Source organism: Nerophis lumbriciformis, linkage group LG08 (assembly GCF_033978685.3).
Source record: "Nerophis lumbriciformis linkage group LG08, RoL_Nlum_v2.1, whole genome shotgun sequence".
Taxonomy (NCBI): Eukaryota; Metazoa; Chordata; class Actinopteri; order Syngnathiformes; family Syngnathidae; genus Nerophis; species Nerophis lumbriciformis.
This window is the reverse complement of record NC_084555.2, coordinates 43,845,995-43,871,788: the sequence shown is the minus strand read 5'-3', so window position 1 is coordinate 43,871,788 and position 25,794 is coordinate 43,845,995.

Below are 25,794 nucleotides of genomic sequence, written 5' to 3'. Positions count from 1 at the left end.
GAAAGGACAAGATCACGGGTACAAGCGGCCGAAATGAGTTTCCTCCGCCGGGTGGCGGGGCTCTCCCATAGAGATAGGGTGAGAAGCCCTGTCATCAGGGAGGAGCTCAAAGTAAAGCCGCTGCTCCTCCACATCGAGAGGAGCCAAATGAGGTGGTTCGGGCATCTGGTCAGGATGCCACCCGAACGCCTCCCTAGGGAGGTGTTTAGGGCACGTCCGACCGGTAGGAGGCCGCGGGGAAGACCCAGGACACGTTGGGAAGACTATGTCTCCCGGCTGGCCTGGGAACGCCTCGGGGTCCCACAGGAAGAGCTGGACGAAGTGGCTGGGGAGAGGGAAGTCTGGGCCCTGCTTAGGCTGCTGCCCCCGCAACCCGACCTCGGATAAGCGGAAGAAGATGGATGGATGGATGAATGGTTAAGGAGTTATGTTTAAATAACTGTCATATCAAATAATGCAGTTATACTGTCATTATGAGTAAAACCCAAGTTCTGTATTTGTAAACCTTATCAAAATACCTGATTCTGGTAAAACTCATATAGATTCAATATTACAGGTAGTTTAAGACGGATTGCAAGTTTGGTTTTGGAGTTTGGTTTTCGAATTATGTTTATATTACTTTTATATTTAGTTTGACAGTTATACCATCACATTGAGTAAAAAAAAAAAAGTTTTTTCTTTACAAACCTTACAAAATATTTTTTACTAGTAAAACTCACAAAGATACAATTCTCCAGGCATTTTTAGCCATTTAGCTTGTTTGGTTTAGGAGTTATGTTTAAATAACTGTTATTTTGAATATCGCAGTTATACTGTCATTATGAGTAAAACCAAATTTTTGTATTTGTAAACCTTACCAAAATACCGGATTCTGGTAAAACTCACATAGATTCAATATTACAGGCATTTTTAGACGTATTGCAAGTTTGGTTTTGGAGTTATGTTTATTTAACTTTCATATTTAGTATGACAGTTATACTGTCATATTAAGTAAAAAAAAAAAAACTTGTGTCTTTATAAACCTTACAAAAAAAATGTTTCCCAGTAAAACTCACAAAGATAAATTTCTCAAGGCATAATTAGCCATTTATTACTGTCATAATGAGTAAAAAACTACTTTTTGTGTTTGCAAGCCTTAAATTAGCAAATGTTTTGAGTAAAACTCACAAGGATACATTGTTTTAGGCTTTATTAACCTATTTGCTTGTTTGATTAGGAAGTTATGTTTAAATAACAGTTTAATTGAATGTAGCAGATATACTGTCATGAAAAAAAACAAATTTTGTATTTGGAAACCTTACCAAATTACCTGATTCTGGTGAAACTCACATAGATACAATATTACAGGCAATTTTAGACACAATGCATGTTCAGTTTTGGAGTTATGTTTATATAACTTTCATATTTGGTATGTCAGTTATACTGTCATATTGTATTAAAAAACTAACTTGAGTCTTTGTAAAACTTACAAAATATATTTTTTCTAGTATAACTAACAAAGATACATGTATCCAGCCATTATTAAACATGCTGCATGTTTGGTGTAGGAATTATGATGAAAAATATTTTTATTGCTTATTTTGCATTATCTCAGGATTTTAAGAACATTACTGTCATAATGAGTTAAAAACCACTTTTTGTGTTTGCAAGCCTTAAATAGCATACGTTTAGAGTAAAACTCACAAGGAGGCATTGTTTTAGGCTTTATTAGCCCATTTGCATGTGTGGTTAGGAAGTTATGTTAAAATAACTGTCAAATTGAATATAGCAGTTATAATGTCATTATGAGAAAAACCCAAATTTTGTATTTGTAAACCTTACCAAATTACCTGATTCTGGTAAAACTCACATAGATACAATATTATAGGCATTTTTGCAAAACTTACAAAAGATGTTTTCTAGTAAAACTAACAAAGATACATATGTTCACGCATTATTAGACATGTTGCATGTTTGGTGTAGGAATTATGTTGAAAAAACATTTTTATTGCTTATTTCGCATTATCTCAGGATTTTAAGAACATTACTGTCATAATGAGTAAAAAACTACTTTTTGTTTTTGCAAGCCTTAAAATAGCATATGTTTAGAGTAAAACTCACAAGGATGCATTGTTTTAGGCTTTATTAGCCTATTTGCATGTGTGGTTAGGAAGTTATGTTAAAATAACTGTCAAATTGAATATAGCAGTTATAATGTCATAATGAGAAAAACCCAATTTTTGTATTTGTAAACCTTACCAAATTACCTGATTCTTGTGAAACTCACATAGATACAATATTTTAGGCATTTTTAGACATTAATGAATGTTCAATTTTGGAGTTATGTTTATATATATTTCATATTTGGTATGACAGTTATACTGTCATATTGAATTAAAAAAACTAACTTGCCTCTTTGCAAAACTTACAAAAGATAATTTTTCTAGTAAAACTAACAAAGATTCATGTCTTTAGGCATTATTAGACATGTTGCATGTTTGGTGTAGGAATTAAGTTGAAAAACATTTTTATTGCTTATTTCGCATTATTTCAGGATTTTAAGAACATTACTGTCATTATGAGTAAAAAACTACTTTTTGTGTTTGCAAGCCTTAAAATAGCAAATGTTTCGAGTAAAACTTACAAGGATGCATTGTTTTAGGCTTTATTAGCCTATTTTGCATGTGTGGTTAGAAGTTATGTTTAAATAACTGTCAAATTGAATGTAGCAGATATCTGTCATTATGAGTAAACCCCTAATTTATATAATTGTACACCTTACCAAATTAACTGATTCTTGTAAAGCTCACATAGATACAATATTTTAGGCATTTTTAGACATAATGCATGTTTAGTTTTGGAGTTATGTTTATTTAACTTTTATATTTGGTATGACAGTTATACTTTCATATTGAATTAAAAAACTAACATGCCTCTTTGCAAAACTTACAAAATATATTTTTTCTAGTTAAATTAACAAAGATTCATGTCTTCAGACATTATTAGACATGTTGCATGTTTGGTGTAGGAATTATGTTGAAAAACATTTTTATTGCTTATTTCGCATCATCTCAGGATTTTAAGAACATTACTGTCATAATGAGTAAAAAACTACTTTTTGTGTTTGCAAGCCTTAAAATAGCAAATGTTTCGAGTAAAACTCACAAGGATGCATTGTTTTAGGCTTTATTAACCTATTTGCATGTTTGGTGTAGGATTTATGTTGAAAAACATTTGTATTGCTTATTTTGCATTATCTCAGGATTTTAAGAACATTACTGTCATAATGAGTAAAAACTACTTTTTGTGTTTGCAAGCCTTAAAATAGCAAATGTTTCGAGTAAAACTCACAAGGATGCATTGTTTTAGGCTTTATTACCCTATTTTGCATGTGTGGTTAAGAAGTTATGTTTAAATAACTGTCAAATTGAATGTAGCAGTTATCTGTCATTATGAGTAAACCCCTAATTTATGTAATTGTACACCTTACCAAATTTACTGATTCTTGTAAAACTCACATAGATACAATATTTTAGGCATTTTTAGACATGCATGTTTAGTTTTGGAGTAACTTTCATATTTGGTATTACAGTTATACTTTCACATTGAATTAAAAAAACTAACTTGCCTCTTTGCAAAACCTACAAAAGATAATTTTGTAGTAAAACTAACAAAGATACATGTCTTCAGGCATTATTAGACATGTTGCATGTTTGGTGTAGGAATTATGTTGAAAAACATTTTTATTGCTTATTTCGCATTATCTCAGGATTTTAAGAACATTACTGTCATAATGAGTAAAAAATACTTTTTGTGTTTGCAAGCCTTAAATTAGCAAATGTTTCGAGTAAAACTCACAAGGATACATTGTTTTAGGCTTTATTAACCTATTTGCTTGTTTGATTAGGAAGTTATGTTTAAATAACAGTTTAATTGAATGTAGCAGATATACTGTCATGAAAAAAAACAAATTTTGTATTTGGAAACCTTACCAAATTACCTGATTCTGGTGAAACTCACATAGATACAATATTACAGGCAATTTTAGACACAATGCATGTTCAGTTTTGGAGTTATGTTTATATAACTTTCATATTTGGTATGTCAGTTATACTGTCATATTGTATTAAAAAAACTAAATTGAGTCTTTGTAAAACTTACAAAATATATTTTTTCTAGTATAACTAACAAAGATACATGTATCCAGGCATTATTAGACATGTTGCATGTTTGGTGTAGGAATTATGATGAAAAATATTTTTATTGCTTATTTTGCATTATCTCAGGATTTTAAGAACATTACTGTCATAATGAGTTAAAAACCACTTTTTGTGTTAGCAAGCCTTAAAATAGCATATGTTTAGAGTAAACCTCACAAGGATGCATTGTTTTAGGCTTTATTAGCCTATTTTGCATGTGTGGTTAGAAGTTATGTTTAAATAACTGTCAAATTGAATGTAGCAGATATCTGTCATTATGAGTAAAAAACTACTTTTTGTGTTTGCAAGCCTTAAAATAGCAAATGTTTCGAGTAAAACTTACAAGGATGCATTTTTTTAGGCTTTATTAGACTATTTTGCATGTGTGGTTAGAAGTTATGTTTAAATAACTGTCAAATTAAATGTAGCAGATATCTGTCATTATGAGTAAACCCCTAATTTATATAATTGTACACCTTACCAAATTAACTGATTCTTGTAAAACTCACATAGATACAATATTTTAGGCATTTTTAGACATAATGCATGTTTAGTTTTGGAGTTATGTTTATATAACTTTCATATTTGGTATGACAGTTTTACTTTCATATTGAATTAAAAAAACTAATTTGCCTCTGCAAAACTTACAAAAGATAATTTTTCTAGTAAAACTAACAAAGATTCATGTCTTCAGGCATTATTAGACATGTTGCATGTTTGGTGTAGGAATTATGATGAAAAATATTTTTATTGCTTATTTTGCATTATCTCAGGATTTTAAGAACATTACTGTCATAATGAGTTAAAAACCACTTTTTGTGTTTGCAAGCCTTAAAATAGCATATGTTTAGAGTAAAACTCACAAGGGTGCATTGTTTTAGGCTTTATTAGCCCATTTGCATGTGTGGTTAGGAAGTTATGTTAAAATAACTGTCAAATTGAATATAGCAGTTATAATGTCATTATGAGAAAAACCCAAATTTTGTATTTGTAAACCTTACCAAATTACTTGATTCTGGTAAAACTCACATAGATACAATATTATAGGCATTTTTGCAAAATTTACAAAAGATATGTTTTCTAGTAAAACATATGTTCACGCATTATTAGACACGTTGCATGTTTGGTGTAGGAATTATGTTGAAAAAACATTTTTATTGCTTATTTCGCAAATCTCAGGATTTTAAGAACATTACTGTCATAATGAGTAAAAAACTACTTTTTGTGTTTGCAAGCCTTAAAATAGCATATGTTTAGAGTAAAACCCACAAGGATGCATTGTTTTAGGCTTTATTAGCCTATTTGCATGTGTGGTTAGGAAGTTATGTTAAAATAACTGTCAAATTGAATATAGCAGTTATAATGTCATAATGAGAAAAACCCAAATTTTGTATTTGTAAACCTTACCAAATTACCTGATTCTGGTAAAACTCACATAGATACAATATTATAGGCATTTTTAGACATAATACTTGTTCAATTTTGGAGTTATGTTTATATATATTTCATATTTGGTATGACAGTTATAATGTTATATTGAATTAAAAAGAACTAACTTGCCTCTTTGCAAAACTTACAAAAGATATGTTTTCTAGTAAAACTAACAAAGATACATATGTTAACGCATTATTAGACATGTTGCATGTTTGGTGTAGGAATTATGTTGAAAAAACATTTTTATTGCTTATTTCGCATTATCTCAGGATTTTAAGAACATTACTGTCATAATGAGTAAAAAACTACTTTTTGTGTTTGCAAGCCTTAAAATAGCATATGTTTCGGTAAAACTCACATGGATGCATTGTTTTAGGCTTTATTAGCCTATTTTGCATGTGTGGTTAGAAGTTATGTTTAAATAACTGTCAAATTGAATGTAGCAGATATCTGTCATTATGAGTAAACTCCTAATTTATTTAATTGTACACCTTACCAAATTAACTGATTCTTGTAAAACTCACATAGATACAATATTTTAGGCCTTTTTAGACATAATGCATGTTTAGTTTTGGAGTTATGTTTATATAACTTTCATATTTGGTATGACAGTTATACTTTCATATTGAATTAAAAAAACTAATTTGCCTCTTTGCAAAACTTTCAAAAGATAATTTTTCTAGTAAAACTAACAAAGATTCATGTCTTCAGGCATTATTAGACATGTTGCATGTTTGGTGTAGGAATTATGTTGAAAAACATTTTTATTGCTTATTTCGCATTATCTCAGAGATTTTAAGAACATTACTGTCATAATGAGTAAAAAACTACTTTTTGTGTTTGCAAGCCTTAAAATAGTAAATGTTTCGAGTAAAACTCACAAGGATGCATTGTTTTAGGCTTTATTAACCTATTTGCATGTGTGATTAAGAAGTTATGTTTAAATAACAGTCAAATTTAATGTAGCAGTTATACTGTCATTATGAAAAAAAACAATTTTTGTAATTGTAAACCTTACCAAATTACCTGATTCTGGTGAAACTCACATAGATACAATATTACAGGCAATTTTAGACATAATGCATGTTCAGTTTTGGAGTTATGTTTATATAACTTTCATATTTGGTATGACAGTTATACTGTCATATTGAATTAAAAAAACTTATTTGCCTCTTTGCAAAACTTGCAAAAGATATTTTTTCTAGTAAAACTAACAAAGATACATGTCTTCAGGCATTATTAGACATGTTGCATGTTTGGTTTAGGAATTATGTTGAAAAACATTTTTATTGCTTATTTCGCACTATCTCAGGATTTTAAGAACATTACTGTCATAATGAGTAAAAAACTACTTTTTGTGTTTGCAAGCCTTAAAATAGCAAATTTTTCGAGTAAAACTCACAAGGATGCATTGTTTTAGGCTTTATTAACCTATTTGCATGTGTGATTAGGAAGTTATTTTTAAATAACAGTCAAATTGAATGTAGCAGTTATACTGTTATTATGAAAAAAAACAACAATTTTTGTATTTGTAAACCTTACCAAATTACCTGATTCTGGTGAAACTCACATAGATACAATATTACAGGCAATTTTAGACATAATGCATGTTCAGTTTTGGAGTTATGGTTATATAACTTTCATATTTGGTATGACAGTTATACTGTCATATTGTGTTAAAAAAACTAGCTTAAGTCTTTGTAAAACTTACAAAAGATACATTTTCTAGTAAAACTAACAAAGATACATGTCTTCAAGTATTATTAGACATGTTGCATGTTTGGTGTAGGAATTATGTTGAAAAACATTTTTATTGCTTTTTTCGCATTATCTCAGGATTTTAAGAACATTACTGGCATATTGAGTAAAAAACTACTATGGAAGTATACTGTCACATTCAATCTGACTGTTTTTTAAACATAACTCCTAAATCATGCAAGCAAAATGTCAAATAATGCCTGGAGAAATGTATTTTTGTAAGTTTTACAGGACAAAAATAGTTTGTAAGGTTTGTAAAGACACAAGTTAGCTTTTTTTTTACTCAATATGACAGTATAACTGTCATACTAAATATGAAAGTTGAATAAATATAACACCAAAACCAAACTTGCAATCCGTCTAAAAATGCCTGTAATATTGAATATATGTGAGTTTTACCAGAATCAGTTATTTTGGTAAAGTTTACAAATACAAAAATTGGGTTTTACTCGTAATGACAGTATAACTGCCATGTTCAAAATAACAGTTATTTAAACATAGCTCCTAAACCAAATATGCTAAATGGCTAATAATGCCTGGAGAAATGAATCTTTGTGAGTTTTACTAGAAAAAAAATATTTTGTAAGGTTTGTAAAGACAAAAGTTAGTTGTTTTTTTTACTCAATATGATGGTATAACTGTCATACTAAATATGAAAGTTAGATAAACATAATTCCAAAACCAAACTCCTAAACCAAACTTGCAGTCTGTCTTAAACTGCCTGTAATATTGAATCTATGTGAGTTTTGACAGAATCAGGTATTTTGGTAAGGTTTACAAATACAAAACTTGGGTTTTACTCATAATGACAGTATAACTGCAACATTTGATATGACAGTTATTTAAACATGACTCCTAAACCAAACATGATAAATGACTAATAATGCCTGGAGAAATGTAAGTTTGTGAGTTTTACTGGAAAACAATAATGTGTAAGGTTTATGAAGACACAAGTTATTTTTTTTATTTAATATGATGGTATAACTGTCATACTAAATATGAAAGTTATATAAACATAACTCCAAAACCAAAATGCATTTTGTCTAAAAATGCCTGTAATATTGTATCTTTTTGAGTTTTACCAGAATCAGGTATTTTGGTAAGGTTGACAAATACAAACATTTGGTTTTACTCATATTGACAGTATACTGCCACATTCAATATGATGACTATTTAAACATAACTCCAAAACCAAACATGCATTATGTCTAAAAATTCCTATAATTTTGTATCTACGTGAGTTTTACTAGAATCAGTTGTTTTTGTAAGGTTTACAAATACAAAATATTAGTTTTTCTCATAATGAGAGTATACTGTCACAATCAATCTGACAAAATGGCTAATAATGCCTAGAGGAATGTATCTTTGTGAATTTTACTGGAACAAATATTTTGTAAGGTTTGTAAAGACACACATTAGTTTTTTTTACTTAATTTTACAGTATAGCTGTCATACTATATATGAAAGTTTTATAAACATAACTCCAAAACCAAACATGCAATTCGTCTAAAAATGTCTGTAATATTTATTATATGTAAGTTTTATCAGAATCAGGTATTTTGGTAGGGTCTACAAATCAAAAAATTTGGTTTTACTCATAGTGACAGTATAACTGCCACACTCAGTATGACAGTTATTTAACCATAACTCCTAAAACACAAATGCAAAATGACTAATAATGCCTAGAGAAAGGTATATTTGTGAATTTTACTGGAAAACAATATTTTGTAAGGTTTGTAAAGATACAAATTATTTTTTGTTTTTTACTCAATATGATGGTATAACTTTCATACTAAATATGAAAGTTATTTAAACATAACTCCAAAACCAAACATGCTTTATGTCTAAAAATTCCTGTAATATTGTATCAATGTGGGTTTAACCAGAATGAGGTATTTTGGTAAGGTTTACAAATACAAAAAATAGGTTTTACTCATAATGACAGTATAACTGCCACACTCAATATGACAGTTGTTTAAACATAACTCCTAAACCAAACATGATAAATGGCTATTTATGCCTGGAGAAATGTATCTTTGTGAGTTTTACTGGGAATTTTTTTTTTGTAAGGTTTATAAAGACACAAGTTTTTTTTTTTTTACTCAATATGATGGTATAACTGTCATACTAAATATAAAAGTTGTATAAACATAACTCCAAAACCAAATATGCATTATGTCTAAAAATGCCTGCAATATTGTATCTATGTGATTTTTACCAGAATCAGGTATTTTTGGTAAGGTTTACAAATACAAAAATTAGGTTTTACTCACTATGACAGTATACTGTCACATTCAATCTGACAGTTATTTAAACATACTGTAACTCCTAAACCACAATTACAAAATGGCTAATAATGCCTGGAAAAATGTATCTTTGTGAATTTTACTAGAAAAAAAATATTTTGTAAGGTTTGTAAAGAAAAACGTTTTTTTTTTTTACTCAATATGATGGTATAACTGTCAAACTAAATATAAAAGTAATATAAACATGATTCCAAAACCAAACTCCTAAACCAAATTTGCAATCCGTCTTAAACTGCCTGTAATATTGAATCTATAAGAGTTTTACCAGAATAAGGTATTTTGGTAAGGTTTACAAATACAAAAATTGGGTTTTACTCATAATGACAGTACAACTGCCATATTCGAAATAACAGTTATTTAAACATAACTCCTAAACCAAACATGCTAAATGTCTAATAATGCCTGGAGAAATGTATCTTTGTGAGTTTTACTTGAAAAAAATATTTTGTAAGGTTTGTAAAGACAAAAGTTTTTGTTTTTTTTACTCAATATAATGGTATAACTGTCAAACTAATATAAACATAATTCCAAAACCAAACTCCTAAACCAAACTTGCAATCCGTCTTAAACTGCCTGTAATATTGAATCTATATGAGTTTTACCAGAATCAGGTATTTTGGTAAGGTTTACAAATACAAAACTTGGGTTTTACTCATAATGACAGTGTAACTGCATTATTTGATATGACATAACTCCTAAACCAAACATGATAAATGGCTAATAATGCCTGGAAAAATGTATATAAACATAACTCCAAAACCAAACATGCATTATGTCTAAAAATGCCTGTAATATTGTATCTATGTGAGTTTTACCAGAATCAGGTATTTTGGTAAGGTTTATAAATACAAAATTTAGGTTTTTTTCATAGTGACAGTATAACTGCCATATTCAAAATAACAGTTATTTAAACATAACTCCTGAACCAAACATGCTAAATGGCTATCAATGCCTGGAGAAATGTATACAAACATAACTCCAAAACCAAACATGCATTATGTCTAAAAATGCCTTTAGTATTGTATCTATGTGAGTTTTACCAGAATCAGGTATTTTGGTAATGTTGAAATATACAAAAATTAGGTTTTACTCATAATGACAGTATAACTGCCACATTGACTGTCACCAAACATGCATGATGTCTAAAAATGCCTATAATTTTGTATCCATGTGAGTTTTACTAGAATCAGTTGTTTTTGTAAGGTTTACAAATACAAAATATTAGTTTTACTCATAATGACAGTATACTGTCACATTTAATCTGACAAAATGGCTAATAATGCCTTGAGGAATGTATCTTTGTGAATTTTACTGGAAAAAATATTTTGTAAGGTTTGTAAAGATACGATTTAGTTGGGTTTTTTCACACAATTTAACAGTATAGCTGTCATACTATATATGAAAGTTATATAAACACAAATCCAAAACCAATAATGCAATCCGTCTAAAAATGCCTGTAATATTGAATACATGTGAGTTTGATCAGAATCAGGTATTTTGGTAAGGTTTACAAAAAAAAAAATTAGGTTTTACTCATAGTGACAGTATAACTGCCACACTCAATATGACAGTTAATTAAACATAACTCCTAAAACACAAATGCAAAATGACTCCAAAACCAAACATGCATTATGTCTAAAAATGCCTTTAGTATTGTATCTATGTGAGTTTTACCAGAATCAGGTATTTTGGTAATGTTGAAATATACAAAAATTAGGTTTTACTCATAATGACAGTATAACTGCCACATTGACTGTCACCAAACATGCATGATGTCTAAAAATGCCTATAATTTTGTATCCATGTGAGTTTTACTAGAATCAGTTGTTTTTGTAAGGTTTACAAATACAAAATATTAGTTTTACTCATAATGACAGTATACTGTCACATTTAATTTGACAAAATGGCTAATAATGCCTTGAGGAATGTATCTTTGTGAATTTTACTGGAAAAAATATTTTGTAAGGTTTGTAAAGATACGATTTAGTTGGGTTTTTTCACACAATTTAACAGTATAGCTGTCATACTATATATGAAAGTTATATAAACACAACTCCAAAACCAATAATGCAATCCGTCTAAAAATGCCTGTAATATTGAATACATGTGAGTTTGATCAGAATAAGGTATTTTGGTAAGGTTTACAAAAACAAAAATTAGGTTTTACTCATAGTGACAGTATAACTGCCACACTCAATATGACAGTTAATTAAACATAACTCCTAAAACACAAATGCAAAATGACTCCAAAACCAAACATGCATTATGTCTAAAAATGCCTTTAGTATTGTATCTATGTGAGTAAGTATGTATGTAAGGTTTACAAATACAAAATATTAGTTTTATTCATAATGACAGTATACTGTCACATTTAATCTGACAAAATGGCTAATAATGCCTTGAGGAATGTATCTTTGTGAGTTTCACTGGAAAACATATTTTGTAAGGTTTGTAAAGACACAAGTTAGTTGTTTTTTTACACAATTTAACAGTATAGCTGTCATACTATGTATGAAAGTTATATAAACAAAATTCCAAAACCAAATATGCAATCCGTCTAAAAATGCCTGTAATATTGAATATATGTGAGTTTTATCAGAATCAGGTATTTTGGTAAGGTTTACGAAAACAAAAATTAGGTTTTACTCATAGTGACAGTATAACTGCCACACTCAATATGACAGTTTTTTAAACATAACTCCTAAAAAACAAATGCAAAATGACTAATAATGCCTGGAAAAATGTATCTTTGTGAATTTTAATGAAAAAAATTTTTTTTGTAAGGTTTGTAAAGACACAAATTAGTTTTTTTTACTCAATATGATGGTATAACTGTCATACTAAATATGAAAGTTATATAAACATAACTCCTAAACCAAACATGTTTTATTTCTAAAAAATCCTTTAATATTGTATCTATGTGAGTTTTACCAGAATCAGGTATTTTGGTAAGGTTTACAAATACAAAAAATAGGTTTTACTCATAATGACAATATAACTGCCACATTTAACATGACAGGTATTTAAACATAATTACTAAACCAAACATGATAAATGACTAATAATGCCTGGAGAAATGTATCTTTGTGAGTTTTACTGGGGAAAAAAAATTGTAAGGTTTATAAACACATACGTTATTTTTTTTTACTCAATAAGACGGTATAACTGTCATACTAAATATGAAAGTTATATAAACATAACTCCAAAAACAAACATGAATTTTGTCTAAAAATACCTGTAATATTGTATCTATGTGAGTTTTACCACAATCAGGTATTTTGGTAAGGTTTACAAATACAAAAATTTGGTTTTACTCACTATGACAGTATACTGTCACATTCAATCTGACAGTTATGTAAACAAAACTCCTAAACCACACATACAAAATGGCTAATAATGCCTGGAGAAATGTATCTTTGTGAGTTATCCTGGAAAAAAAAAATTATAAGGTTTGTAAAGACACAAGTTAGTTTTTTTACTTAATATGACAGTAAAACTGTCATACTAAATATGAAAGTTAAATAAACATAACTCCAAAACCAAACTTGCAATACGTCTAAAAATGCCTGTAATATTGAATCTATGTGAGTTTTACCAGAATCAGGTATTTTGGTAAGGTTTACAAATACAAAAAATGGGTTTTACTCATAATGACAGTATAACTGCCATATTCAAAATAACAGTTATTTAAACATAACTCCTAAACCAAACATGCTAAATGGCTAATAATGCCTGGAGAAATGTATCTTTGTGAGTTTTACTAGAAAAAAATATTTTGTAAGGTTTGTAAAGACAAAAGTTTTTTTTTTTTTACTCAATATGATGGTATAACTGTCAAACTAAATATAAAAGTAATATAAACATCATTCCAAAACCAAACTCCTAAACCAAACTTGCAATCCGTCTTAAACTGCCTGTAAAATTGAATCTATATGAGTTTTACCAGAATCAGGTATTTTGGTAAGGTTTACAAATACAAAACTTGGGTTTTACTCATAATGAAAGTATAACTGCATTATTTGATATGACAGTTATTTAAACATAACTCCTAAACCAAACATGATAAATAGCTAATAATGCCTGGACAAATGTATATAAACATAACTCCAAAACCAAACATGCATGATGTCTAAAAATGCCTGTAATATTGTATCTATGTGAGTTTTACCATAATCAGGTATTTGGTAAGGTTTATAAATACAAAAATTAGGTTTTACTTATAATGACAGTATAACTGCCACCCTCAATATGACGGTTATGTTAACATAACTCCTAAAACACACATGCAAAATGGCTAATAATGCCTGGAGAAATGTATCTGTGAGTTTTACTAGGAAAAATAATTTGTAAGGTTTGTAAAGACACACGTTAGTTTTTTTTACTCAATATGACAGTATAACTGTCATACTACATGCAGAAAATATATAAACATGACTCAAAACCAAACTTGCAATCCGTCTAAAAATGTCTGTAGTATTGAATATATGTGAGTTTTACCAAAATGAGGTATTTTGGTAAGGTTGACAAATAAAAAAAATAGGTTTTACTGATAGTGACATTATAAGTGCCACACTCAATATGACAGTTATTTAAACATAAGTCATAAACGACACATGAAAATGGCTATTAAACCTGGAGAAATGTATCTTTGTTAGTTTTACTAGAGTAATGATCTTTTGTAAGGTTTACAAAGTTTTTTTACTCAATATGACAGTATAACTGTCAAACTAAATAAAAAATTTATAGAAACATAACTCCAAAACCAAACTCAAAAACCAAACATGCAATCCATTTAAAAATGCCTGTAATATTGAATACATGTGAGTTTTATCAGAATCGGGTATTTTGGTAAGGTTTACAAAAACAAAAATTAGGTTTTACTCATAGTGACAGTATAACCGCCACACTCAATATGACAGTTAATTAAACATAACTCCTAAAACACAAATGCAAAATGACTAATAATGCCTAGAGAAAGGTATATTTGTGAATTTTACTGGAAAACAATATTTTTAATGTTTGTAAAGATACACATTTTTTTTTTGTTTTTTTACTCAATATGATGGTATAACTTTCATACTAAATATGAAAGTTGTATAAACATAACTCCAAAACGAAACATGCTTTATGTCTAAAAATTCTTGTAATATTGTATCGATGTGGGTTTTACCAGAATCAGGTATTTTGGTAAAGTTTACAAATACAAAAAATAGGTTTTACTCATCATGACAGTATAACTGCCACACTCAATATGACAGTTTTTAAACATAACTCCTAAACCAAACATGATAAATGGCTAGTTATGCCTGGAGAAATGTATCTTTGTGAGTTTTACTGGAAAAAAAAAAATTGTATGGTTTGTAAAGACACAAGTTAGTTTTTTCTAACTCAAAAAGACACGACAACTGTCATACTAAATGGAAAAGTTATATAAACATAACTCCAAAACCAAACATGCATTATGTCTAAAAATGCATGAAATGATGTATCCAAGTGAGTTATACTAGAATATGTTGTTTTTGTAAGTTTTGCAAATACAAAATATTGGTTTTACTCACTATGACAGTATACTGTCACATTCGATCTGACAGTTATTTAAACATAACTCCTAAACCACACATTCAAAATGACTAATAATGCCTGGAGAAATGTATCTCTGTGAATTTTTCTGGAAAAAAATATTTTGTAAGGTTTGTTATAACACACGTTTTTTTTACTCAATATGACAGCAGTATACTGTCATAGTGAGTAAAACCAATATTTTGTATTTGCAAACCTTACAAAAACAACTGATTCTAGTAAAACTCACATGGATACAATATTACAGTTTTTTTTAGATAATATGCATGTTTGGTTTTGGAGTTATGTTTATATAGAATGAAAGTTATAATGTCATATTGAGTAAAAAAAATAACTTGTCTTTACAAAATAACAATTTTTTCCAAGCATTAATAGCCATTTTGCATGTGTGGTTTAGGAGTTATATTTAAATAACTGTCATATTGAGTGTGGCAATTATACTGTCATTATGAGTGAAACCTTGTTTTTGTATTTGTAAACCTTACCAAAATACCTGATTATAATAAAACTTACATAGATACAATATTACAGGCATTTTTAGACATAATGCATGTTTGGTTTTGGAGTTATGTTTATATAACTTTCATATTTAGTATGACAGTTATACTGTCAAATTAAGTAAAAAAAACTAACTTGTGTCTTTACAAACCTTACAAAATATATATATATTTTTTCAGTAAAACTCACAAAGATACATTTCTCCAGGCATTATTAGTCATTTTGTATGTGTGATTTAGGAGTTATGTTTAAATAACTGTCATATTGAATTTGACAGTATACTGTCATAGTGAGTAAAACCAAAATGTTGTATTTGCAAACCTTACAAAAACAAATTATTCTACTAAAACTCACTTGGATACAATATTATAGGCATTTTAAGACATAATGCATGTTTGGTTTAGGAATTATGTTGAAAAACAATTTTATTGCTTTTTTTGCATTATATCAGGATTTTAAAAACATCACTGTCATATTGAGAAAAAAACTACTTTTTTTAATTGCAAGCCTTAAAAAAGCATATGTTCGAGTAAAACTCATAAGGATGCATTGTTTTAGGCATTATTAGCATTTTTGCATGTGTGGTTTAGGAGTTATGTTTAAATAACTGTCAGATTGAATGTGACAGTATACTGTCATAGTGAGTAAAACCAATATTTTGTATTTGCAAACCTTACAAAAACAACTTATTCTAGTAAAACTCACATGGATACAATATTACAGGCATTTTTAGACATAAAGCATGTTTGGTTTTGGAGTTATGTTTATATAAATTTTACATTTAGTAAGAGAGTTATACTGTCATATGGAGTAAAAAAAACTAACTTGTGTCTTTACAAACCTTACAAAAAAATGTTTTTTCCAGTAAAACTCACAAAAATGCATTTCGCCAGTCACAAAAATGCATTTCGCCAGTCATAAATAGCCATTTAGCATGTTTGGTTTAGGAGTTATGTTTAAATAACTGTCATTTTGAATGTGGCAGTTATACTGTCATTATGAGTAAAACCTAATTTTTGTATTTGTAAATAATATCATGCATCATGTCTAAAAATGCCTGTATTTTGTATCTATGTGAGTTTTACGAGAATCAGGTATTTTGTTCAGGTTTACAAATACAAAAATTAGGTTTTACTCACTATGACAGTATACTGTCACATTCAATCTGACTGTTATTTAAACACAAATTCTAAACCACAGATGCAAAATGGCTAATAATAACTGGAGAAATTTATTTTTGAGAGTTTTACTGGAAAAAAAATATTTTGTAATGTTTGTATGGACACAAGTTAGTTTTTTTTACTCAATATGATGGAAACATGCTTTATGTCTAAAAAAATCCTGTAATAATAAAATAATAATACAAAATTATATTTATTATAATAAAAATAATAAAAATTGTGTAATTCCAAAACCAAATATGCAATCCGTCTAAAAATGCCTGTAATATTGATTATATGTGAGTTTTATCAGATTCAGGTATTTTGGTAAGGTTTACGAATACAAAAATTAGGTTTTACTCATAGTGACAATATAACTGCCACACTCAATATGACAGTTAATTAAACATAACTCCTAAAACACAAATGCAAAATGACTAATAATGCCAAGAGAAATGTATATTTGTGAATTTTACTGGAAAACAATATTTTGTAAGATTTGTAAAGATACTTTTTTTTTTTACTCAATATGATGGTATAACTCTCATACTAAATATGAAAGTTATATAAACATAACTCCAAAACCAAACATGCTTTATGTCTAAAAAATCCTGTAATATTGAATCGGTGTGGGTTTTACCAGAATCAGGTATTTTGGTAAGGTGTACAAATACAAAAAATAGGTTTTTATTTATAATGACACACAATACAATAACTGCCACACTCAATATGACAGTTATTTAAACATAAATCCTAAACCAAACATGATAAATGGCTAATTATGCCTGGAGAAATGTATCTTTGTGAGTTTTACTGGGGAAAAAAAATTGTAAGGTTTATAAAGACACACGTTATACCATCATATTGAGTAAAAAACAAAAAATAATTTGTATCTTTACAAACCTTACAAATATTGTCTTCCAGTAAAATTCACAAATATACCTTTCTCTAGGCATTATTAGTCATTTTGCATTTGTGTTTTAGGAGTTATGTTTAATTAACTGTCATATTGAGTGTGGCAGTTATACTGTCACTATGAGTAAAACCTAATTTTTGTTTTTGTAAACCTTACCAAAATACCTGATTCTGATAAAACTCACATATTGACATTGATATTTTATCACAACATCAAGCAAACAATCGGAAAATTCCCGTCATATCAATTCCTAGATATGGTCGAAATTATTTAAAGTGCACTACACATAATAAAGACAACATTATTAATATTGCTACTACGGATAATTTCAACAAAAACTCCTCAAAACAGCCCACTACCTATAATATGGGCTTCTTAAACATAAGATCATTATCTTCCAAAACGCTATTAGTTAATGAGGTCATTAGAGACAATAATCTTGACGTTATTGGTCTCGCCGAGACCTGGCTCAAACCAGACGATTTCTTTGCGCTGGGTGAGGCGTCTCCTCCTGGCTATGCGGGAGCGCATATTGCCCATCCCATTAAAAGGGGTGGGGGAGTTGCACTCATACACAATAAAAACTTTAATCTTACCCCGAACCTAAATAATAAATATAACTCGTTTGAGATGCTTACTATGAGGTTTGTCACACCGCTGCCTCTCCACCTGGCTGTTATCTACCGCCCCCCAGGACCCAATTCGGACTTCATCAGTGAATTTTCAGAGTTCGTTGCTGATTTAGTGACGCACGCCGACAATATAATCATAATGGGGGACTTTAATATCCATATGAATACCCCATCGGACCCTCAGTGCATGGCGCTCCAGACTATAATTGATAGCTGCGGTCTTACACAAATAATAAATGAACCTACGCATCGCAACGGAAATACGATAGATCTAGTGCTGGTCAGGGGTGTCACCACCTCCAAAGTTACAATACTCCCGTATACTAAAGTAATGTCCGATCATTACCTTATAAAATTTGAAGTTCTGACTCATTGTCAACAAACTAATAATAATAACTACTATAGCAGCCGCAACATTAATGCTGCCACAACGATGACTCTTGCTGGCCTACTGCCTTCGGTAATGGCACCATTCCCAAATTATGTCGGCTCTATTGATAACCTCACTAACAACTTTAACGACGCCCTGCGCGACACCATTGATAGTACAGCACCGCTAAAGCTTAAAAGAGTCCCTAAAAGGTGCACCCCATGGTTTACAGAAGAAACTAGAGCCCATAAATTATCATGTAGAAAGCTGGAACGCAAATGGCGCGCTACTAAACTTGAGGTTTTCCATCAAGCATGGAGTGATAGTTTAATAACTTATAAACACATGCTTACCCTAGCTAAAGCTAAATATTACTCAAATCTCATCCACCTCAACAAAAATGATCCGAAATTTTTGTTTAGTACAGTAGCATCGCTAACCCAACAAGAGACTCCTCCCAGTAGCTCCACCCACTCAGCAGATGATTTTATGAATTTCTTTAATAAGAAAATTGAACTCATTAGAAAGGAGATTAAAGACAATGCATCGCAGCTACAACTGGGTTCTATTAACACAGATACGACTGTATCTACGAAGGATACCGCCCTCCAAAATAGTTTCTCTCTCTTTGATGAAATAACACTAGAGGAATTGTTAAGATGTGTCAATGGGACAAAACAAACAACATGTTTACTTGACCCATTTCCTGGGAAACTTATTAAGGAGCTTTTTGTATTATTAGGTCCATCAGTGCTAAATATTATAAACTTATCACTTTCCTCTGGCACTGTTCCACTAGCATTCAAAAAAGCGGTTATTCATCCTTTGCTCAAAAGACCTAACCTCGATCCTGACCTCATGGTAAACTACCGGCCGGTGTCCCACCTTCCGTTTATCTCGAAAATCCTCGAAAAAATTGTCGCACAGCAGCTAAATGAACACTTAATGTCTAACAATCTCTGTGAACCTTTTCAATCCGGTTTCAGGGCAAATCACTCTACGGAGACAGCCCTCGCAAAAATGACTAATGATCTACTGCTAACGATGGATTCTGATGCGTCATCTATGTTGCTGCTTCTTGATCTTAGCGCTGCTTTCGATACCGTCGATCATAACATTTTATTAGAGCGTATCAAAACACGTATTGGTATGTCAGACTTAGCCTTGTCGTGGTTTAACTCTTATCTTACTGACAGGATGCAGTGCGTCTCCCATAACAATGTGACCTCGGACTATGTTAAGGTAACGTGCGGAGTCCCCCAAGGTTCGGTTCTTGGCCCTGCACTCTTTAGTATTTACATGTTGCCGCTAGGCGACATCATACGCAAATACGGTGTTAGCTTTCATTGCTATGCTGATGACACCCAACTCTACATGCCCCTAAAGCTGACCAACACGCCGGATTGTAGTCAGCTGGAGGCGTGTCTTAATGAAATTAAACAATGGATGTCCGCTAACTTCTTGCAACTCAACACTAAGAAAACGGAAATGCTGATTATCGGTCCTGCTAAACACCGACATTTATTTGATAATACCACCTTAACATTTGACAACCAAACAATTACACAAAGCGACTCAGTAAAGAATCTGGGTATTATCTTCGACCCAACTCTCTCCTTTGAGTCACACATTAAGAGTGTTACTAAAACGGCCTTCTTTCATCTCCGTAATATCGCTAAAATTCGTTCCATTTTGTCCACTAGCGACGCTGAGATCATTATTCATGCGTTCGTTACGTCTCGTCTCGATTACTGTAACGTATTATTTTCGGGTCTCCCTATGTCTAGCATTAAAAGATTACAGTTGGTACAAAATGCGGCTGCTAGACTTTTGACAAGAACAAGAAAGTTTGATCATATTACGCCTATACTGGCTCACCTGCACTGGCTTCCTGTGCACTTAAGATGCGACTTTAAGGTTTTACTACTTACGTATAAAATACTACACGGTCTAGCTCCAGCCTATCTTGCCGATTGTATTGTACCATATGTCCCGGCAAGAAATCTGCGTTCAAAGAACTCCGGCTTATTAGTGATTCCCAGAGCCCAAAAAAAGTCTGCGGGCTGTAGAGCGTTTTCTATTCGGGCTCCAGCACTATGGAATGCCCTCCCGGTAACAGTTAGAGATGCTACCTCACCTACTCAGTGGCCTAGTGGTTAGAGTGTCCGTCCTGAGATCGGTAGGTTGGGAGTTCAAACCCCGGCCGAGTCATATCAAAGACTATAAAAATGGGACCCATTACCTCCCTGCTTGGCACTCAGCATCAAGGGTTGGAATTGGGGGTTAAATCACCAAAATGATTCCCGGGCGCAGCCACCGCTGCTGCCCACTGCTCCCCTCACCTCCCAGGGGGTGATCAAGGGTGATGGGTCAAATGCAGAGAATAATTTCGCCACACCTAGTGTGTGTGTGACAATCATTGGTACTTTAACTTTAACTTTACTTTGGAAACATTTAAGTCCCATCTCAAAACTCATTTGTATACTCTACCCTTTGAATAGCCCCCCTTTTTTTAGACCAGTTGATCTGCCGTTTCTTTTCTTTTCTCCTCTGCTCCCCCCTATCCCTTGTGGAAGGGGAGACACACAGATCCGGTGGCCATGGATGGGGTGCTGGCTGTCCGGGGTCGGGACCCGGGGTGGACCGCTCGCCTGTATATCGGTTGGGAACATCTCTGCGCTGCTGACCCACCTCCGCTCGGGATGGTTTCCTGCTGACCCCACTGTGGACTGGACTCTTACTGTTATGCTGGATCCACTATGGACTGGACTCTCACAATATTATGTTAGACCCACTCGACATCCATTGCATTCGGTCTCCCTAGAGGGGGGGGGGGGGGGGGGGTCACCCACATATGCGGTCCTCTCCAAGGTTTCTCAAAGTCATTCACATCGACGTCCCACTGGGGTGAGTTTTTCCTTGCCCTTATGTGGGCTATACCGAGGATGTCGTTGTGGCTTGTGCAGCCCTTTGAGACACTTGTGATTTAGGGCTATATAAATAAACATTGATTGATGATTGATTGATTGCATATTTGGTTTTGGAGTTGTGTTTATATAACTTTCATATATAGTATGACAGCTATACTGTAAAATTGTGTAAAAAAAAAACTAACTTGTGTCTTTACAAACCTTACAAAATATTATTTCCAGTAAAACTCACAAAGATACATTCCTCAAGGCATTATTAGCCATATTGTCAGATTGATTGTGACAGTATACTGTCATTATGAGTAAAACTAATATTTTGTATTTGTAAACCTTACAAAAACAACTGATTCTAGTAAAACTCACATGGATACAAAATTATAGGCATTTTTAGACATCATGCATGTTTGGTGGCAGTCAATGTGGCAGTTATACTGTTTTTATGTGTAAAACCTAATTTTTGTATTTTTCAACCTTACCAAAATACCTGATTCTGGTAAAACTCACATAGATACAATACTAAAGGCATTTTTAGACATAATGCATGTTTGGTTTTGGAGTTATATTTGTGTACATTTCTCCAGGCATTAATAGCCATTTAGCATGTTTGGTTCAGGAGTTATGTTTAAATAACTGTTATTTTGAAAATGGCAGTTATACTGTCATTATGAGTAAAACATAAATTTTGTATTTATAAACCTTACCAAAATACCTTATTCTGGTAAAACTCACATAGATACAATATTACAGGCATTTTTAGACATAATGCATGTTTGGTTTTGGAGTTATGTTTATATACATTTTTCCAGGCATTATTAGCCATTTATCATGTTTGGTTTAGGAGTTATGTCATATCAAATAATGCAGTTATACTGTCATTATGAGTAAAACCCAAGTTTTGTATTTGTAAACCTTACCAAAATACCTGATTCTGGTAAAACTCATATAGATTCAATATTACAGGCAGTTTAAGACGGATTGCAAGTTTGGTTTAGGAGTTTGGTTTTGGAATTATGTTTATATTAGTTTGACAGTTATACCATTATATTGAGTAAAAAAAACAAAAACTTTTGTCTTTACAAACCTTACAAAATATTTTTTTCAAGTAAAACTCACAAAGATACATTTCTCCAGGCATTATTAGCCATTTAGCATGTTTGGTTTAGGAGTTATGTTTAAATAAATGTTATTTCGAATATGGCAGTTGTACTGTCATTATGAGTAAAACCCAATTTTTGTATTTGTAAACCTTACCAAAATACCTTATTCTGGTAAAACTCACATAGATTCAATATAACAGGCATTTTTAGACGTATTGCAAGTTTGGTTTTGGAGTTATGTTTATTTAACTTTCATATTTAGTATGACAGTTATACTGTCATATTAAGTAAAAAAAAAACTAATTTGTTTCTTTACAAACCTTATAAAAAAAAAATTCCAGGAAAACTCAGAAAGTTACATTTTTCCAGGCATTATTAGCCATTTTTTAATTGTGGTTTAGGAGTTACAGTATGTTTAAATAACTGTCAGATTGAATGTGACAATATACTGTCATAGTGAGTAAAACCTAATTTTTGTATTTGTAAACCTTACCAAAAATACCTGATTCTGGTAAAAATCACATAGATACAATATTGCAGGCATTTTTAGACATAATGCATGTTTGGTTTTGGAGTTATGTTTATACAACTTTTATATTTAGTATGACAGTTATACCATCATATTGAGTTAAAAAAAACAAACTTGTGTTTTTATAAACCTTACAAAAAAAAATTCCCAGTAAAACTCAAAAAGATACATTTCTCCAGGCATAATTAGCCATTTATCATGTTTGGTTTAGGAGTTATGTTTAAACAACTTTCATATTGAGTGTGGCAGTTATACTGTCATTATGAGTAAAACCTATTTTTTGTATTTGTAAACCTTACCAAAATACCTGATTCTGGTTAAACCCACATCGATACAATATTACAGGAATTTTTAGACATAAAGCATGTTTGGTTTTGGAGTTATGTTTATATAACTTTCATATTTAGTATGAAAGTTATACCATCATATTGAGTAAAAAACTAAAAATAATTTGCATCTTTACAAACCTTACAAAATATTGTTTTCCAGTAAAATTCAAAAATATACATTTCTCTAGGCATTACTAGTCATTTTGCATTTGTGTTTTAGGAGTTATGTTTAATTAACTGTCATATTGAGTGTGGCAGTTATACTGTCACTATGAGTAAAACCTAATTTTTGTTTTTGTAAACCTTACCAAAATACCTGATTCTGATAAAACTCACATATATTCAATATTACAGGCATTTTTAGACGGATTGCATATTTGGTTTTGGAGTTGTGTTTATATAACTTTCGTATATAGTATGACAGTAAAATTAACTTAAAAAAAACAAACTAGCGTGTGTCTTTACAAACCTTACAGAATATTTGTTCCAGTAAAATTCACAAAGATTAATTCCTCCAGGCATTATTAGCCATTTTGTCAGATTGATTGTGACAGTATACTCTCATTATGAGTAAAACTAATATTTTGTATTTGTAAACCTTACAAAAACAACTGATTCTAGTAAAACTCACGTAGATAAAAAATTATAGGAATTTTTAGACATAATGCATGTTTGGTTTTGGAGTTATGTTTAAATAAATGTCATATTGAATGTGGCAGTATACTGTCATTATGACAGTATACTGTTGACAAAGTTGTATTTGTCAACTTTACCAAAATACCTGATTCTGGTAAAACTCAAAAAGATACAATATTACAGGCATTTTTAGACAAAATGCATTTTGGTTTTGGAGTTATGTTTATATAACTTTCATATTTAGTATGACAGTTCATCATATTAAATAAAAAAAATAACTTGTGTCTTTATAAACCTTACACATTATTTTTTTCCAGTAAAACTCACAAAGATACATTTCTCCAGGCATTATTAGTCATTTATCATGTTTGGTTTAGGAGTCATGTTTAAATAACTGTCATATCAAATGTTGCAGTTATACTGTCATTATGAGTAAAACCCAAGTTTTGTATTTGTAAACCTTACCAAAATACCTGATTCTGGCAAAACTCACATAGATTCAATATTACAGGCAGTTTAAGACAGACTGCAAGTTTGGTTTAGGAGTTTGGTTTTGGAATTATGTTTATCTAACTTTCATATTTAGTATGACAGTTATACCATCATATTGAGTAAAAAAAACAACTAACTTTTGTCTTTACAAACCTTACAAAATATTTTTTTCTAGTAAAACTCACAAAGATTCATTTCTCCAGGCATTATTAGCCATTTAGCATATTTGGTTTAGGAGTTATGTTTAAATAACTGTATTTTGAATATGGCAGTTATACTGTCATTATGAGTAAAACCCAATTTTTGTATTTGTAAACCTTACCAAAAATAACCGATCTGGTAAAACTCACATATATTCAATATTACAGGTATTTTTAGACGGATTGCAAGTTTGGTTTTGGTGTTATATCTATTCAACTTTCATATTTAGTATGACAGTTATACTGTCATATTGAGTAAAAAAAAGCTAACTTGTGTCTTTGCAAACCTTACAAACTATTTTTTTCCTGTAAAACTTACAAAGATACATTTCTCCAGGCATTATTTGACATTTTGCTTGCATGGTTTAGGAGTTATGTTTAAATAACAGTCAGATTGAATATGACAGTATAATGTCATAGTAGTTTTTTACTCAATATGCCAGTAATGTTCTTAAAATCCTGAGATAATGCGAAAAAAGCAATAAAAATGTTTTTCAACATAATTCCTAAACCAAACATGCAACATGTCTAATAATGCCTGAAGACATGTATCTTTGTTAATTTTGCTAGAAAATGTATCTTTTGTAAGTTTTGCAATGAGGCAAGTTAGTTTTTTAATTCAATATAACAGTATAACTGTCAAACTAAATGTAAAAGTTATTTAAACATAACTCCAAAACTGAACATGCATTATGTCTAAAAATGCCTAAAATATTGTATCTATGTGAATTTTACAAAAACAAAAATTG